The sequence below is a fragment of the Ptychodera flava genome (assembly GCF_041260155.1).
Source record: "Ptychodera flava strain L36383 chromosome 3 unlocalized genomic scaffold, AS_Pfla_20210202 Scaffold_26__1_contigs__length_13983176_pilon, whole genome shotgun sequence".
Classification (NCBI taxonomy): Eukaryota; Metazoa; Hemichordata; class Enteropneusta; family Ptychoderidae; genus Ptychodera; species Ptychodera flava.
In genome coordinates, this window is record NW_027248280.1 from 923,790 (window position 1) to 929,120 (window position 5,331).

A 5,331-nucleotide genomic window follows, 5' to 3' on the forward strand; every position below is an offset into this window, starting at 1 on the left:
TCTGTATACCCAGGTGACGTGTCGCATCAGTAGCAAAGAAGGCTCCCCAGGTTAGTATTTTACAAAATGAGTTGTTGAGATGTGATGAGCCAATTGGTTGAATTTTGTCACATGTTACAATTACTATGCATATAATGGTAATAGTACCATAGGGGGTTCTGTATGAGTGACCTACTTCTACGACACTCAGTGCACTTTTACCAAATTGGGTCATTTAACAAAAGTGTCATACACTCTTGTGAGACAAACAGTAGAGTTTTTACTTGTAGATGATAATGTATTGATAACAAGTATGATCGAAAACACATGCACAGTGATTTAAAAACCTGAAATTTATAATACGTACTGTTTAGAGTATCGCCAGTTGAATACATCTTTTAAAAAGTTCAATTTTGTCTGACCAGGGAAATGTGAAAGGAAGCAAAAGAATCAATTTTGTTTAATACTTAGGCCTACATGTAATTGGAACTTTAATGATCATTTTGTTCTGACCGTATCACAACTGGGTGTTATCGACCCTTACCATACAGAGTGCGAAACCCGACCCTTGAGTTCATCAAATAATGTTCAAACTGCCAGTACAATCTTTTCATTATTTGGTTCACTGTTCTTGTTCTACTCCCAAAACAATATTTATGTTAAACACCAACTGTTATACTTATCAACACCATGTCTATACTGTAAAATGCTCTGCTGTTGTCACATTTTAATTCTAGTCTGGACCAGAATTCAATTGTCAACAATAACAGTGTAATCTAAATCTCACAGGTTGATTTAAAAAGCTGAAGACTATGTAACATTCTTTGGGGAGTAGAACAAAAAACTGCAGTTGTTATTACAAACAGAAATAGTGAAAAGAACTATCAACAGTTATTTGTAATACAGCTACTAAGCCTTTAACCGACACACATGTGACTTGATGAACATCCACACATATACTTCTAGATAACATCAAAGCCTCAAAATGTTTGAGCACCACACTCACACAAAAGGTATACACATGCACATCTATGTTAGCATACAACCAAGACAATAAAAATCTATAATTTCATAGATGAATTTATTAGTGTCAAGAATGAAGATATTCCAAAAATAATTTGTGTTTTACAGAAGGTTAAGCTAGGTGATGTGCTTCTAAGCTTGAGTTAACTATCATTTACTATTTTGTACAGGTAGTAGCTACAAAAAAGGTGTACACTGATATCTTGGTTAAATTAACCAATAAATAATCATTAATGCAGGCTGGAACCAGTTTAAAGTTAACTAGTTCCACCTTGTACGTACGAGCTCAAACTTGAATAATATAGTCAATATCATCCAACAGTTGAAGATGATATACTAACTTGTCCAATTGACACAAGTTTCACAAGATTAGCTTGATAAAAACATATATTATCATCTGTTTTATCTGGTAAGTTCTAGTTTTGCCATCAAAACTAGTGTATGTAAGATAAAAATATTCAATACCGTCATTGCAAACAGACAACCAACCACTGCCTCAGTATCCCTTCTATTTCTTAAAATGTAGTCTGAAACGACTGGTTGATAAACAGCCTAGTAGTCTCTCATCGCACAGTACATGCCCGTTTGCTTAACATAAACATGATAGATAATTTCACATATACATGACAGAATTCTTATAACATTATAACAAGATGCTTCGCAGAACCCTGTTGAATGAAAAAGTTCCCGATTAGGTAGTAGCAGCGTTTGTGCATTAGAGATGTGCGCGCTGCCAAAATTATTGAGAAGCGTCAGATCCAAAATTGCTGAGGTGCCCTGACATGATGGGTTGAAAGGTGAAATCTGTGAAATTCGTCGCCAACATCGATACCAAAAACGGAAATGCATAAACTTTCAGTTTTCTTTTTAGAAAGATATAGTCACTCGAAAATCTTTGTTTCGTTGGCGATTGTCTAGTGCTTTATTAATATATCGGCAATCACGATAAAACGAATTGACGTACTTAGACATCCCGTTTGGTGAGAGGGGTACCCTCCTTTTGTTATAATCTTTTCGAAAGGAGTAGCTATGTAATGAAAACTGGCTTATAGACTAATTGTCTCTTGATAACGTTTTGATGAAAAACATAAAAATATATCCCAATCCCATTAAAGGAAAACCGTTGGGCGCGTTTTAGCCACGGATTTGACTCTGCACCACAAAAGTAATTGTTTGGCGTAAAATCTTTCACGGGTTGTAACAATTTGACCGGAATTTTCGGGGTAAATCTTTTCGGTGTTCAGGGACGCATATTTCACCGGAGTTTTCGGGAGTCAGTCTTTTTTATCTAAATGTAGCCTCATGTACCTTTCAAAATCATTGTTGGAAATACAGCTTGTCTGTCATTGCTGTGGTTTGGCTATTAAACCTAGGGCAGACAGACCTACGGTAAACTTTCAGAGACAATTGAGTGAAAGAGATGTTACGATCATTCATACTTGAGCCATGAGCCATGGTCCACGTTGTCATCAAAATATGAAATTTTAAATTTTCAGATTGAGTAGTCGATCTTAATTCTTCTGTACAATTTTAATTTTGAGACCTAAACGCTGCAGTACAAAATTATCTTAGGAAGTAGAGGTGATTTTCTGCATGTCTTCGTTTCCTGAAGATCATATCAGTATGAATTGAATACAAGTGTAATTTTTTGTAGCAAAAAAGTTAATTGGCGCTGATGTATATCTGTAAAAGGCATGTCATAAACTGTGTTCGCAGAGTTGAAATGACTGTTTCATTGCTGCCTTTGGCATGGATTACACGGACTGTCGAGTCAAATTTAAGTTCACAGGCGTGAAAATGATACCAGCAGGGATACACTTTGTCTACTATTAAAAGTGCTGTCAGCAAATTGCAGGAAACTGCTCCTCGGAGTGTTTTTTTACAACTTTAAACAACGTGAGATTCTTGTGAAAAAATGGTGACTACGCACCAACAGATGATGAAAGGGGGGGGGCTACTCAATTTTGTTGATATGTACCGAAGCATTTAGTGAAGTTATGAATTAATTATACAACAATAATAGTATAGAACAGCAATATGTATGCTTGAGATATGTATGTTCATACCCGGTATATGTACACACACACACACACACACACACACACACACACACACACACATATATATATATATATATATATATATATATATATATATTATATATCATAATACAGATGGTTTCAAGTAGAAACTATAATCTCATCACACTATGTGTTTCACATTATTGTGATCTTCAGGATCTTCAGACGAGAATGATCAGCTATTCGACGTGGCAAGCCTCTTGTTAGAGGCTAGTACTGAGTACATTTTTTCAGTATTTCCTGATTAAAGATTGATATACTTGCCTGATCATTAATGAGAAACGTCTGCTTTCTATATTCTACATTGTATAGGTTACCGATAGGGGAAAATGTGTAAAGCAAGCTAATTCTGATTCTATAAATTTTAAAACCAGTGGAATGCCTTGACAACAAACCCATCTTTTATTGCACGAAAATAATAATAAATAATAAATGTGAATAAATGTATATCTGTCGCTATTTTTTTGTTTTCAAAAAATGTAATCTTCTTTGAAATCAGTGAACTGGAATATGAATATAAGTTTTGGAATACTGTCTCACATTTCTGTTCCTTTGAGTTTTTTATACGAAAAAAATCTGAAAAAATACTCCCCGAGTGCCACCAAATAACACCATTTTAATCTCTATCTCTCAAAAGCTCCTCCCGCTGCGTGTGCTTTCGCACCACATCTTCGCCCTCTTGTAAAAAAAAACTACGGAGAACACTGCATGTCATCAGAGCACTGGATACACACCTGTACATCAGCCCCTGTCACAGCGATGGAACCTCTTTCCAACACAGACTGTACCACAGGGTTTAATCAGGGCCTGTAGAGGGCCTGTAGCAGCAGCAATCCATTTTACTGTATAGATGCTTAACTTTCCCAATTTTTTTTTTTTTTTTTTTTTTTGGGGGGGGGGGGGTCACTAAAAATTTCTGTAGCAGAGAGGGGGTTACTCAAGCACGTCATGGTTGGCAGGTAGGGGGGGTTACTCGAAATTTTGGAGTTTCTAAAGCCATTCCTCCCAGGCCGTAAATAATGACGGCTGTCTAAGAAATGGATCGGTATCCTGGCCCGTACCCGTACGAAAGTGTGAAACGTTGGGTTTCACTGACTAACCGCATAACGGAACCACTGATGAAGGCTCTGGTGCTAAACAGTGGCAAGATTACATCAGCTACAGAGCTGCTGTGTGACAAGGAGTCTCGCACTACCCAACAGAGGGCAGAAATTCATGCCAGTGTCGCAGATGATGCGTCGATGGAGGACAAATTGCCACAAATGCACACCAATCCGGACACTCAGATTCACTTTTCAGAAATACCAAAGAAATATCCAAGCAGCGCAAACCCAGCCGAAATAACCAAATACAGCATGGACTCAAGTTACGCTTTAGAAACACTAGTGAAGACGCACTATAATGACAATGTATTTGGTGTGATCGGAGAGCTTCAGTTTGCATTTGTTTGTTTCCTCCTAGGTCAAGTGTACGACTCCTTCGAACACTGGCAGCATTTGTTTCATCTTCTGTGCAGCTGCGAAGACGCGATTGACAAGCACGGTGATCTGTACCACGCCTTCATGACCACAATATACTTCCAACTCGCTGAGATACCCAAGGACTTCTTTGTTGACATCGTGACAAGGAATAATTTTCTCACATCGTGTCTTGCTGATTTTTTTCGCAATCTGGACGACTCTGAGGCAACGCACCACTTGAAGTCACGAGGTCGCAAGCTAAAGCAGAGCCTAACCAAGAAGTTTCAGTGGGACTTTGATGACTTTGAGAGTGGTGAATATGCACCCACAGTCGTAGACCTGTCATGAATGAAACACTCGTATTCATATACAGCAATGCAATAATGTACTTGCATCAACCGTCCGCCCAAAGGTGAATGACTCATCACAGTTTAAAAGTGAAAAAATGTCATTTTCTTCATATAACCTATGTTGTAGGTAGTCGATCGTAGACAAGAATGATAAGAAAAAGTAATGCTCCCAAGATATTTTTGAGATTCACTGTACATCGTACAGAGATACACTGTCCCCTTATATTTTATCCAGCTCACATTACTGTAAGACAAATTTTAGCCTTTAGAAAAGTATTGGAGATGATAAGAGTGAAGTTTTACCTTATAGCTTACAAACCAATGTTAAAAAAGTATTTTTATTTTTCATATCACAATGTATTTTAATTTGCATCAAAACCTTGGCCGAATCTGGCACTTTGAAATTTGAAAAATGGAAATAGTGCATTTTTACTGCTA

At 37.2% G+C, this 5,331-nt stretch overlaps 1 pseudogene; it reads left to right on the forward strand.

The window, feature by feature from the left end:
- The first annotated feature begins 4,120 nt into the window (after positions 1–4,120).
- Positions 4,121–4,891, forward strand: LOC139125706 (protein AAR2 homolog pseudogene; annotated as a pseudogene).
- The last annotated feature ends 440 nt before the right edge of the window (positions 4,892–5,331 follow it).